This window comes from Sus scrofa, chromosome 14 (assembly GCF_054392235.1).
Source record: "Sus scrofa isolate SSC_HxYL_T2T_F1_AM1 chromosome 14, Sscrofa_HxYL_maternal_Yorkshire_Landrace_v2.0, whole genome shotgun sequence".
NCBI classification, from domain to species: domain Eukaryota; kingdom Metazoa; phylum Chordata; class Mammalia; order Artiodactyla; family Suidae; genus Sus; species Sus scrofa.
The window spans coordinates 96267793-96282243 of NC_139396.1; the positions used below are offsets into that span (position 1 = coordinate 96267793).

Below are 14451 nucleotides of genomic sequence, written 5' to 3' on the forward strand. Positions count from 1 at the left end.
AACTCATTTTATGAGGCAGTCATCACCCTGATACCAAAACCAGACAAGGATACCTTAAAAAAAGAAAACTACAGGCCAATTTCACTGATTAACATCAATGCAAAAATACTCAACAAAATAACTAGCAAACTGAATCCAACAGTGCATTAAAAGGATTGTACATCATGATCAAGTCAGATTTATCCAGGGATGCAAGTGTTCTTCAATATCTGCAAATCCATCAGTGTGATACACCACATTAACAAACTGAATAATAAAATGATCCTCTCAATAGACATGGAAAAAGCCTTTGACAAAATCCAACACCCATTTCTGATAAAAACCCTTCAGAAAATGGGCATAGCGGGAACCTACCTCAACATAATAAAGGCCATATATAACAAACCCACAGCTAACATCATTATCAATGGTGAGAAGCTAAAAGAATTCCCGCTGAAATTAGGAACAAGACAAGGATGTCTGCTCTTGCCACTACTCTTCAACATAGCTTAAGTCCTAGCCGCAGCAATCAGAGACATAAAAGAAATAAAAGGAATCCAAATTGCAAAGGAAGTAAAACTATCACTTTTTGCACATGACATACTATACCTAGAGAATCCTAGGCTACCAGGAAACTGTTAGAGCGCAATGAATTTGCCAAAGTTGCAGGATACAAGATTAATACACAGAAATCGATGGCATATATTAACAATGAAATATAAGAAATTAGACAAGCAATCCCATTTACCATTGCATCCGAAAGAATAAAACACTTAGGAGTAAACCTAAAGAGACAAAAGACCTATACTCTGAAAACTATAAGACACTGATGAAAGAAATCAAAGATGACACAAATAGATGGAAAAATATAGCATGCTCTTGGACTGGAAAAGTTATTATCAAAATGATTATACTACCCAAGGCAATCTACACTTTCAATGCAATCCCCATCAAGTTACCAAGGACATTTTTCACAGAACTCGAACAAAATATTTTAAAGTTTGTTTGGAAGCACAAAAGACCCAGAATAGCCAAAGACATCCTGAAAAAGAAATGGATCTGGAGGAATCAGGCTCCCAGACTTCAGACTATACTACAAAGCAACAATCATCAAAACCGTATGGTACTGGCACAAAGATGGAAACATAGATCAATGAAACAGGATAGAAAACCTAGACACACCTACAGCCAACTCACCTATGACAAAGGAGGCAAGAATATACAATGGAGAAAAGACAGCTTGTTCAATAGTGGTGCTGGGAAACTGGACAGCCACATGAAAAAGAATGAAATTAGAACACTCCCTAATGCCATATACAAAAATAAACTCCAAATGGATTAAAGACCTAGATGTAAGACCAGACACTATCAACCTCTTAGAGGAAAACATAGGCCAAACACTCTGACATAAATGACAGCAACATCTTCTCAGATCCACCTCTTGGGGTAATGACAGTGAAAACAACAAACAAATGGGACCTAATCAAACTTAAAAGCTTCTGCGCAGCAAAGGAAACCCAAAACAAAATGCAGACAACTCACAGAATGGGAGAAAATCTTTGCAAATGAATCAACTGATAAGGGATTAATCTCCAAAATATATAAACATCTCCTACTGCTCAATACAACAAAAAAACCAAAACCAAAAAAAAAAACCTAACCCCATCAAAAAAAGGGAAGCTCTAAACAGACAATTCTCCAAAGACGACATACAGATGGCCAAAAAACACATGAAAAGATGTTCAACATCGCTTCATTATTAGAGAAATGCAAATCAAAACCTCTATAAAGTACCACCTTACCAGAGTAGCCATCAAAGAGTCTACACACAGTAAGTACTAGAGAGGGTGTGGAGAAAAAGGAACCCTAGTACACTGTTGGTGGGATTGTAAATTGGTGAGACCACTGTGGAAAACAGTATGGAGATTCCTCAGAAAACTAAACATAGAACTACCATTTGATCCAGCAATCCCACTCCTGGACATCTATCCAGAGAAAACCATGACTCGCAAAGACATGTACTCCGATGTTCACTGCAGCATTATTTTCAATAGCCAAGACATGGAAACAACCTAAATGTCCATCAACAGAGGAGTGGATCAAAAAGATGTGGTATATATACAGAATGGAATATTACTCAGCCATTAAAAAGGAACAAAAAACTGGCATTTTTAGCAACATGGACCTAGAAATTATGCTAAGCAAAGTTAGTCAGACAATGAGACACCAACATCAAATGTTATCACTGACATGTGGAATCTGAAAAAAGGACACAATGAACTTCTTAGCAGAAGAGACACTGACTCACAGACTTTGAAAAACTTATGGTTTCTAAAGGAGATATTTATGGGGGCTGGGGGATGCTCTAGGGGTGTGGGATGGAAATCCTATTGAATTGGGTTGTGATGATCATTTCACAGTAGTAAATGTAATAAATTCATTGAGTAATAAAAAAGTAAAATAAAGATGAAGGCTCTGTATACATAAAAAAAATTGATGGGTGCCAAGTGCCTGCTATACCCCTAGCACTGCCTGGACGCAGTGGCAGTGTTGGAAAGTATCAGAGGTCCGACTGCCACACCTGCACACTAACTACTGTTTCCCAATACCGGCTCACTGTCCCCCAGCATGGGAATTTCCCCGAGATGAGTTTCTGGTTCTAGCCCCACTCTGCTCCCACAGAACCAGAACGGGGTGGGAATCCCCACAAGTCAAGCAGCTCTTCTGGGGTGAGCCCATGAGCTAAACACAGGCCAGACAGCCAGGCCCAGGGCCATACCAACACTCTGGTCACTGCCCTTTCATGTCCAAAGCATGCTCTGCTAATCTAGACCCAGCTTCCTCAAGCCACACATCTCAGACCAGTTGCTTGGCATGTAATGTTCTCATGATGCCCAAACATTCCTGAAGCTTCTATAGGAGCCTAGGATGTGCTAGACATTAAGTTTTGACATAGCTGAATTAATCCACAAGAGGCCACAAGACCCCAGACCAAATTCATGTGCACCATGGATAAGAACTAGCCTTCTACAAATTCATGTCCCCACTAGTCCAAATTCAGCTCAAGTCATTGAGTCCCTCGAGTTACTAATTTGTTGCCTTGCTTGGTGTCTCATCTAGACCTCATGTAAATGGGGGTTATCAGGGAACATCAAGTCCTCTGGAGAAACCACCCTGAAGAGGCCAACTCTATCCAAGAGACCACCTCCCCTACGTTGACCTGAGGTTTTAATCCCAAACACAAGGTCATGGACAAGAACATCTAGAAGTCCTCTTAAAAGTAAGAGGACCAAGGAGCCAGGTAGTCAGCAGAGTTGAGATGGGGAAGGCATTAAGGGGTGGACAGCTTGCCTCCACCGGTGTGAGGCTTCCACTTTAGGAGCAATCCAAGCACTACTAGGGCTTATGAGGTCACCGTGCCGTGCCCAAGGTGGAACCCAGTCCATACTAGGGCTGGGAAGGAGGGATCCCCAACTTAGCTGGCCTTTGGACTTGTTGCAGAGACTATCATATACACAATTCCAGCTGTCTCAGACTTGGAAGGGATACTCAACCCTCAAGAGGATCAAAGACACCCTAGAGAACTTCAGGTCCTTTTGCTACTTGAGGTCCATGACACCCAGGATGAGAACCTCAGCACACAGGAATGTACCATGACCATCTGAATAGTTATTCAGGTTTAAACCTACCACGTAAGGAGCTTAGAAGTTATCACTGTCCACAAGAAAGAGCGAACAAGTCTGATTTCTTGAGTCCATTAGAAACCTGACGTCCTAGGGCAAAACCACCCTGAAATTCATAGATTGATATATAGAATCATTAGCCACTATCCACTTCCCAGCATCAGAAACTCCTGGAATCAATAACTGGTAGAAACCTTTAGGCAGGGACCTGGAGGCCAAGTTGCTGGACTGGCTTGAGTGAGATTCTACAGGCTCTAGTAGATGAAGCCCTGTATGTCTGGGGGTTTCTTCCTCAAGTCCCAACCAGGTTCTCATGACATCAGAAAAGCCATTTTTCCAGGCAGATAAAGGGGGGAAGTTACCATGTTGAAATATGTTCAGAGCATCTTCTGTAACAGAGGCCTCTGCTCCAAGGACAGTGATATTAGCCTCAGCTGACCCCAGAGAAAGCTACTTAGCCAGTTCCAGCCCCTCTAGCTTTCCTGTCTCATCAGAGCTGAGATGAGAGGTCTTGGTACATTTCTGAATGTCATAGCCCAGGTTACACCATGCTTTCTCTTCTACAACTTAGCACATCGCCAGTGCTCCATACAAGGTGGATTACAACCGAGAGTACGAGACATTCTATTTAAGAAGGCATCCTTAGGAAACCTGAAGGACAATAGAAAAGGGGAGAACTAGAGCCTCTGGCCCCTTAGATACACCTACCCCAGGCTAAGTCTGTTCCTATCACCCAAATCCGTCTAGCATTCACCAAGAATTAACAAGGCATGCTAAAAGGCACACCACAGAGTCTAGAGAGAAAGCAAGCACCTGAGTCAAATTTAGAAACAGTACAGATTTTGGAATTCAGATAGAAAATTTTAAGTAACTCATTATTAAGGGCTCAAATGGGAAAAAGGCAATGCATGATACGAGATGGATACTCTAGAAAATGTTTAAGAGGAAGTGCTAGAGATCAAAGACGCTAGAAGAATGCCTTTGATGGGCTCATCAGGTCAGATACTGCTGAGGAGAGGAATTCAGAACTTGAAGATATGTCCCAAGATTCTCAAAGGCAGTGAGGAAAGAAAAATTGCCCCAGATCCCTGACCAGCAGGTCTTGAGTTGGTCTTCTCCCTGACAGGTCCATAATCAAGAGTTCTGGGTAAGAAGTTTCCTGGACCAGCTATGCATCAGATTCTCCATCCCTGAGACATCCCCAGGTCCTGTATGTGGTTAATGGGTAAAATTCTAGAAACTTCCCCTGTTCTCTAGCAATCACTACCTCTCTGGCTACACCTGGGAGTCAGTTGCATTTAAAAGCCAAGCCTTGGTTCTAGCTCAGGTCAGTTCTGGCCTCTTTGCCAGCCTTCTTTCATCTGAAGAAGGGGTAGGCTGACCCTGGATTTCTGTACTTGTCCCAGACCCACACTTGAAGCAGGTTCTTGGTTTCCTAGTATCTTAGTGCCACTGCCCACTTTCTAGCATGTCCTGACACTCTAGAAGTTCTCAAGGGCGATGAGCTATTAGAACCACAGATCTGCCACTCTCCCTTTTAAAGAGCTCTTACACTGGGGCCTGTTCTAGGTGGCCAGCCACCCCTAGCCTTGTTAATCCTTTTTTGCAGCTTCATCCCCTGCAAGATCAAGTATGGAATACCTTGCTTCCTTCTAGAAGCCGTTCCAGTTATCCCCATATAAACCCTCTGCTCTTCTGCTACAAGCCCAGCCTGTCCAAAATGGCCCCAAGGAGACATTATACTACTTCTCATAACCTCTTGGCAAAGCAGAAGTAGCCTAGATCGTCAAGAATGATGCAAGAAGTCTTAGTTGGCCAAATTTAGTCTAGGTTCCCTACCAAGTAAAAACCTATGCCCTGCAAAAGGAATTGGCCCTTGTCAATAGGGCAGCAACTTAGGCTCACCTATGATCAGACTTTAAAAACTAGGCATTCTGAAGATTCAAGAAAAAACAGGTGAGAATTCAAAAAGCCTCAGGATGATTCCAAGTTTAATGGGGGGAAGGATGCTGTGCTTTAAGACCACTGATTTTCCTCTAAGAGTTGGGAGCAAGAGACAGAACTGAGAGAAGCTAAGGGACCAGGGTCTTTTGAGTAGGCATCCAGCTGCTATGATGTGGGATTCATGAATGGGAGGAGGAAGTCCAGGGAGTGCCTGGAATATGTAAGTGTGAGGGCTAGGGCCTACTGTAACCTGAGCCTAGAAGGGACTTGGGAATAGGAACACATCTTCTGTGACAGGTACAGATACCAACAGATAAGGACCAGGGATATTCATACTGCTTGCAAACTTGGTTCTTTTATCAGTCTACCCTGACTTGATCTACAATGTCTTTCTGATCAAAGTCATTGATCATCTCTGCCCCCTTCCCTAGTAATAACCACGGAAGAGGCTACAAGGTCTAGTTCAACAGGCTTTATCCCTTTCCATGTCAAGGCTGAGTCCCACCAAGTACACAGTGTTTCCTAGGAGTTGTTAGGCAAACTAGCAGATAAGGGATCAGTTCTTCCCTAGTCTCCAGAGCCTCTGGCACCTGGCCTAGGCCCTAGATATTTCCTCCATGCCCTCTCACGGCGGGAGACACTTGCTGGTTAACTGTCCCCTCCAGTTCCCACGGCAGCTCTTCCAGCTCAAGGATAAACCGCTCATCTGTCCTCCCTCATTTATCGGAGACTTCACTGCCTCCAGCCCAAGAGGAGGCAGACTATCTTCCTTCCTCAGGCTAATAGGTTCAGCAAGACCTGGGGTCATTAACTACCTCACTGACTCAAGTCACTTCCTTCCACCCACAGGGCAGAGGCTGTGGGACTGTGTCAAGCATGGTCAGATTCAAGAGGAAAAGGAAAATGGTAGCCAAGAATTTCCCAAATAAGACAACCCCAGGAATCTGACAAGTTCAAACTTTAAGCCAAATAAAGTGTAGGCATGTCAATTTTGGTAACTGATATAAATCCCCAGCAACAGCCAAGAAGAACATCAGGGATCATAGCCAATTTCTGCAGAGAAAGAAGCTAAGAGATGGTTGGAATACCATCTGGTCAGTGCAGAAAACAGAGGTCAACCCAAAACTCTTTATCTGGCAACAACATCCTTTGAAATTTAAAGGTGAAATAAATATATTAAGTCAAAAGGTGGAAATGACACCAGCAGGCTCAGTCAACACTGAATTTGGCCAGAAGGCCAGTGATTGCAGAAAGAATCCCAAATACCCGCAAAGAGAAGTACCCTGGAAAGGTATAGTTGGGGGGGGGAATTGAGATTCAGAGCAAAGAGTAGGACCATGTAAGTGAGAATAAAAGACCCTAGCTGGTACACAACAATCAAACTGCATGTTCAAGTAGCCAGTTACAACTCCTTTCCACCCCAGTATTAGAAAACCTTATAACAAACCTCAGGTCTTATCACAAGAAACTGAAATCCTGCCACATCAGGAAAAGCAGTTAAGTCCTTTGGATCTTCTAGAAGAGTTATGCAGGCAAGTCCTTATACTGTGCTCTCATCTCCTCATTGGTCCAATATCTCTCAATGGGTATTCTTCACACTTGGCCAGGAAATGATACCAGGAGTGGATCTGGATGTCTTCAAAACTCCTTAAGCACTCCATGATGACCCAAGACACCAGGACAAGTAAATAGAGCAAGGGAAAGACTGGCATTAAGATTAAAGACAGACAGCATTACCAGCAAGGCAGGCAAAGTAAGGGGTACCTTCCCAAAACAGTTAAAAGGATAACATAAGAAAGCAAAGACTTGGGAATTTCCCAAAGGACTTAGTACATTTTATTAAGCACTCATTTAGCTTCTATCTGCTAGGACTGCCAGAACCATTGCAATCACATTTATAACCAACAAATACCCTTCCTTGAGTCCTTTGGGAAATAGGAGATTGGGTCTAGTTCCTGCTCTTACAGTGCTGATGTCAGGTGCTAGCTGCCTCCATCACAACCAGGCCCAAGAAGAGTAAGATAAAGACATAGCTAGCCACAGCCCTGAGGCCAATTTGATCTGCTGAGGGGGTGGTTCTTCCATGCGAAAAGGCGGCCTGGTGGCTGTGGAGGAGTTTGGGCAGAACTAAAGTAGCTTGTATTCTGCTCCTACTTCTGTTACTCTGAGACAGGGCCTGTCTCACACCTGCAGCAAATCTATTTTCTAGGCCAGGTTTCTTAAAGAATAAGATGAATCCATGAGCTAAGGAAGAAAACAGGTAGAGAGATGGCTTAGCAAGGGACCACCCCCTCCTCTGCCACCTTTTCCCCCCTGTGGCTGGGGTTGACAGTCTGACTATTCTATTACTTCTTATGCCTGGTAGGCTAATGCAGACTCTGCCCTAAGAAAGCCTTTCGTGGGGGGGGCGGGGGGGGGAGAGATCTAGCTAGTTTCTCAGCATTTGAGGGCTTCACACTAGGGCTCATCTTCCCTCCCACCCCGAGCGCTTTGAGGACCCATGTGTGGCCTCCCCTGATAGGCATTGCTCCAAGTACCCAACACCTCGGGGAAAGTGAGCTCACAACAAATGAGACATCAGCAATGCAACTATTACAAGATGGCCAACGCATCAGGTTCCAGCGGTAGAAAGACTAAAACAGACCAAAGGCTTCAAGGGTACTAAGTGTTCAATTATGAATGAAGATGGTTAAAGGCTATGACTCAGAGACTGGACTTAACTAAGAAACAAGCAAATTTATGTGGAGTCTAGATTAAGGAGGAAAGGTCAAAGTAGGCAAGAAAAGCCAAGACATGGAAGTTGGACAAACTGATGTCTGTGATGAAGGAGTCTTAGATGTGGGAGTATCTGAAGGGAACTCTCTCAGGGTTGAGATATTGAGGACAGGGTGAGAAGGCCCCTAGAGGGGAAAAGTAAGGAAACCCCAAGCCCTTGGAGTCAGCTCTGATATTCTTACAGGTCAAAGTCTCCTTAGACTCTGGTCAGAATCTGGAGGAAGCCATGTCACATCTGAACAGACTCACTGTGGTCAGTGTGAGTAGCAGGGCGAGGCCAGGCTCTCTGAAGAGGCTCCTTCCAGAAAAGGGGGTTAGGAGGGTGGCTTTCAAAGTACAGAGGGGAAAGCTGGGGACCCTGCCTCTGCAGGCAGGACAGCATCCCAATAGCTGAGCAAGGACCCATCACAGCCACACGAGCTGGTCCTGGGTCAAGACAGGAGCAATGTGACTCTGTCACAGCTATGGAGAGGGCAGAACAGCCACCCCTCAAGACCTAGGAGGAGCAGGGTGGCCCAGCTGAGGCTGCTGCATAGCCAGCGGGGGAGGGGCACTTACAAAACATTTGATGCCATTTAACCAGCTGCTTTCACTTATTTCAGTAGCAGCCTCACTCCAGCCCCTCATGGTACCTTGTCCTTCCATGTGGGGGTCCACCCACTCTCCTAGCTCTTAGTTATTATTCTAGAGAGAGATTCTCCAGCCTCCTCAGCTTGACCTCAGCCCTGTATCTACCATAGCCCGGCCTCTCAGCAAAGATGCATTAACACTGTTCATTGCTATGAGGAGAGAAGCCCCTTTCTCCACCTTTGGGCTATATTCCTTCTCCTCTCCACTACCACCACCCCACCAGGGATCAGTGTTGAGTCTCTCTTCACAGGACCCTGCCCTGCTACAGGCCTCAAGGCAGAGTGGGGTGCATCCTTTTCCTCAGGCAAGGATCTCACTACTTGGAGGAGGGGGCCTTGGAGGCCCAGTGGGATGTAGTGAGAAGGATGTGTTCCCACCACATGGGCCACTGGAAAAAGGGGGCCAGGCTGCCTAAGGAGCTCTGCTTAAGATCACAAGCCCAACTTGGGAGCTTTCCCCAAGTCCTTGCCCCTCCAGGCACAGCTGGGTCACATGTCATGCCCAAGGAATCTAGAGCCATATATTACTTCCCCAAAGTCCAAGGGCCTGCTCCGGACTAGGGACAAGTCGGATGGGGGCACAAAGAACCCCATCCAGCATCTGAGGGCTCTTCTGCTAAAGAGGCAACTATAAACAGCATGGACCAGGGCAGTGACAGAGTGCTTCTAAAGCATCTGCACTCAAGAGCCTGTGGCCTGGCCTCCTTGCCAGCAAGTTCTCCCATTCTAGTTCCCCAAGTCTATTCCTCCAACGGGAGCCACAGTTCAAAACCTGGCTGAGCAGGTCTGGAGACTATCCAACTGAGGTAGGTTTCCTGACCTCAGCCTGGACCTAAAGAAACCCTCAGGCCACCAGTGTAGACTTCAAAGTTTGGGGGCTTCCCTGGCCATAAGCTCATTTTCCCTATGTGGCACCTGAAGTCTAAGAAGGTTCTAGATGCCTCCAAGAAACCGGCTAAACCTGGGTTTGGGGCCAGCAGGTAGCACGAGATTGGGGCTCCCACAGAGGAGGCCTGCATGCAGGCCTCAAGAATCAGGTTTGTGGTGCCCACACAGGTACTAAGCTTTCACCCATCAGCTCCTTCCTGTGCCACAGACCCAGCCAGACTGATGCCAGATGACCACTGGTTTCCAAACAAGCCAGGCAGCTGTTTAGAGCCCCGGGTTTTCTTTCATAGAAGCCAGCTGTGCTCAAAGAAACTTCTTCATTCTAACTGGCAGGCCCAAAGTATATGAGGCAGCTGCAACAGCATCCTTTTCTGGGATCCTGCCTGCAATATTGCTGGACATCTGAAGCAGTAGCTCACGGCAGCCCTCCCAGGAGCAGAAATGCAGGGCCCAAGGCATCAGTCTCTTTTCACAGACCAAGGCCAAGACTCCGGCCCTCTCCCCAGCCCACCACCCAAAGTCCACCCAGTTCAGCAACTCAGGACCAGGCCTCCATCGAAGTCAGTCTGCCCACTGCACCCAGCAGCCTCTCCCACTATCCGTGAGGGTCTGTTCCAGCCACACTCCCGAGCCAGCATCAGGTTCCCATCCAGCCCAGGCCACTGGTGCTGGGCCAAGCTCCAGTTTCCCTTCTCCTCCCTACCCCATCCCTCATCAGCTGGAAGCCTGTATATCTGTGCGCTGGAGGCTTCCCATCCCACCAGTTCTTCCCCTTCAGGCACCTAGGAGACCCCCACCTAGGCTGCTGGGCCAAGCACCAGATCCACCCGAATCTCCTCGGATCAGGGCTGCCCAAGAACCTCCTCCCCTTGGGGAGGCTTCCAGGCCCCACCCAAGTGAAGAAGGAAAGGAGGAGAGCAGCATGTGGATAGAGGAGGACAGAAGGCCCAGGCCCACAGCCTCCCACCCTAAGTACTGGCCACTAGATAACACCACGGGGAGAGCAGGCTGGTCCCCAGTGTTCCCACACAGCCCTTAAGCCGAGCCCAAGTTGGAGAGGCATAGCCAGTCCCAAGCCAGTTCTCTTCCCCCCGCCCGGAGGAGGCCCATCACCTGAAAAACCACCACCAGCCCCACAGTCAGGATCCCAGGTTTGGCAGTCCACGCCTTCAGTCAGACCTTCCTCTTCATCAGTCACTAGAGTGCATGTGTTCCTTGGGTGGTAGTTCTCGAGTCAAGAGTCCCCTACAGAACCAGCAGATATGGCCACCTCCAGGTCCAGCCAATTCTCCTTACCCATTGTCCACAGCCCAAGGGCGTGAGTCACTGGCTTTACACAGATCACTCAGCTCCTCGCTGGAGGTGTGCTTTGGTCTGGGACTGGGTGGGTAGAGATGTGGTCCCCGAGAGTCCTAGAGGAGGTACAGTAGCAGCCAGCAGGTCCATCAGGCAGGCGGTCCACCAGGCTGCAGGTCCATAAAGCAGCTAGTCCATCCGGCAGCCCAGCCAGGGTCCTGCTCGAAGGTTTTTATAGGGCCCTGATTCTGCTGCGGCTCCTAGAACCATGATCCTCGAGCCTTTAACATACATTAGAATCACCTGGAAGGCTTGTTAAACCATGATTATTGAGCCCCTTCCCCAGAGTTTCTGATTCAGAAGGTCTGCGGTAAAACTGGAGAATTCGCGTTTTGAACGTTTCCAAGTGGCACCAATATAGCTAGTGCGAGGCCCACACATTGAGAACCACTGTTCTTGAGTTTTCTGAGATGTAAAGGGCCTGTGCCTCCCCCTTGAGTGAAAGCACAGGTGGAGCGGGGTTTATCGGAATGGTTTCAGTGCTTTGGGAATGATACTCAGAATCGGATGAGGAGAGTGGCCTGCCTTGGTCTTGAGGGTCTTTGGGGCCCCTACATCAGCAAGCCTCAGGTCCTGATGTCTCTTGGGAATGAACCTGTATCTTTCCTTCTCCTGGGCTTCCTGGAGCTGAGTTGCAGCAGCTGGGAAAAGACAGGCAGAAGAAAAGGGACCAGAGAGTGTGAGGAGCACATCTTGGACATGAGAGCAGAGGGGTCCCAGGCTCAGCTCTGTCACCAGTTCCCTCAGGGACACCGATAACTCACTTGCTGGGGTTGGACCTCATCTGTCATTAGCTCAGCCACCATTTATTGAGTGTCTATTATGTGGGGGGGCACTTGCTAGGTGTTGAGCCTGATGGGGAGGAGACAGAAAAATGGGGGTTGGGGGAGATGCATGTAGCAGTGGGGAGCCCCTCCTGTTGCCCTTCCAATCCCAGACCTGAAGTGAAGGAAGCCAGAGAGGAAGGCCAGCCCAGGATTTTGAGGCAAGTAGGCTCCCCAGCTCTGCAAAACAAGCCCACCAGCTTTCAGGGGGAATGGGTGTTACTTTAAATTCGATGCAAAATCAAGCTTTGAAAAATTATCTTCCCTGTCCTGGTAAGGATCATTCTGAGGCGGATTGCAGGGGGTATGTTTTATTGTTCATTCAAGCTTATAGTTTACCAAGTGTCACAGAGGTTAAGATAACAGATGCCCAAGCTCCCTCCCAGACCAATTTAGGCAGACTCTCAGGAGGCAGGACCCAGGCATCAGGAGGTTCTCTGCATAAAACCCTTGGTTGAATGGAGACTCGCTGGCCTAGATCAGGAGAAAAAAGAGGTCAAGGGAGACGGGGCAGTGCCAGTCAGGTGGGGGGCAGGTGCATGCAGACAGCGGTCCTGGACAGGAAAACCTCCCAGTGTGACTATTGGAGGGGGGCAGGATGAGGTCGGGTGGAAAGGTGGTTTGGGCCCAGTTTTGCAAAAGGCCCACCTTGCACAACTGAGGGATTAAGCTTTTTCTCGTGGCCAGTGGGGAACTCTTGAAGGTTTTGAGGGGGAGCACAATGTAATAAAAGCTGAGTAATCAGCCTCAGCTGCCTCCTGCCGCCTCTCTCCCTCCTAGATTTTGCTGTTTCTATCAAGCATCAGGCCCATTCTGTTAGAGGATGCAGCTTTGGGAGGACTTTGGTGGAGGGACAGCCCAAACCAAGACACTAGAGGATGTCAACCATGAGAGCCAACTCCTGCACATTCACTGCCTTAAAAATGTCCTGTGTGGCCTTGGGCCAGTGGGTTAGTGTCTCTGAGCCCAGTGGTCAAAGATGGCTCTTCTGTCTGCCAGGAATACAGAAGTGTGCTTTGAAAAGGTGAAAGCTGGATCCAGAAGCAAAGTACATTTAGCATCCTCTGCTGAGTCCATCTGGGGCAGAAGGTGCTGGGTGGGGGGGGGCAGGGAATTCAGATGGTTGGGAGAACATTTGAACAAGATCACTTCCTGTTAAGCCCCAAACCTGGGGAAAAGTCTAAGGGCGGGTGGAATAAACACATCTATTTTTCATGATCTCAAGCTCAAATGTGAGAAGACTGTAGCAGGGGTGATATGGGATAGAAAGCAGATGAAACATTGATAAGAACCAGATGAATATTGCAGGAGGGGCCAGGCCGCAGATGTAGAGACAGGACCCTAAGGTCCTCCTCCGAGACTCAGCTTACCTGGAAAAATGCCATTGCACATGTGACTTTAAGGGGAGCTAAGGGGCTGGGGCTGGAGCAGGGAGTTAGGATGAGTGTTCTTTTCATAATTCAAGCTGTTTTGCTGTGTGACCTGGACACATGGTATCACCTCTCTGGGCTTCATTAGAGCTACTTTACCTGCTCCCCTAGTTAGGCTAGAACTCGGACTTTTCCTTGGTTATGAACTCAGTGCTCTGATCAAACTGGCATCAATATAGTTACATATGGGGAGTTCCTGTTGTGGCGCAGCAGAAACGAGTCTGATTAGGAACCATGAGGTTGCATGTTCGATCCCTGGCCTCGCTCAGTGGGTTAAGGATCCAGTGTTGCTGTGAGCTGTGGTGTAGGTGGCAGACGCAGCTTGGATCCCATGTTGCTGTGGCTGTGATGTAGGCTGGCAGATGTAGCTCTGGTTGGACCCCTAGCCTGGGAACCTACTTATGCCATGGGTTTGGCCCTAAAGAGCAAAAATATATATTATATATATATATACACATAAATTATATAAATATAAATTAATATATTAATTTATATATTTATAAATAATACATATATATTTATATATATAAATATATATATAGGACCATGTGGTGTAAAGTAATGAGTCTAAAATGAGCGATGAGAAATGAAAAAGCAATTTTTTCCATTACTTTTTTTGAAACATAGTTGATATACAATATTGTTTCGAGTGTAAAACAGTGATTCAAAATATCTAAAGACTATACTCCATTTATAGTTATTATAAAATATTGGCTATATTCCCTGTGCTGTACAATACATCCTTGTAGCTTATTTATTTTATACATAGTTGTCTGTATCTCTTAATCCCTTGTCTCTATCTTGTCACTCCCCTGCTTTTTTCCCCCACTGGTAACTACTAGTTTGTTCTCTATAGCTGCAAGTCTGCTTCTTTTTTCATTACATTCACTAGTTTATTTCTTTTTTTTTTTTCTTTTTTTCTTTTTTTCTTTATAGAGCCGCT

General features: G+C 46.8%; 1 long non-coding RNA gene across 3 annotated transcripts in view; it reads right to left on the reverse strand.

Moving 5' to 3' along the window:
• The window catches only part of LOC110256672 (uncharacterized), a 66934-nt gene extending 55532 nt beyond the window's left edge, over positions 1–11402 (reverse strand). For all 3 annotated transcript variants that reach the window (XR_014828079.1, XR_014828078.1, XR_002338536.2), the window contains exon 1: positions 11195–11402. This is a non-coding gene — a long non-coding RNA (uncharacterized LOC110256672). The remainder of the gene's footprint in view (positions 1–11194) is intronic.
• Between the last annotated feature and the right edge of the window lie 3049 nt (positions 11403–14451).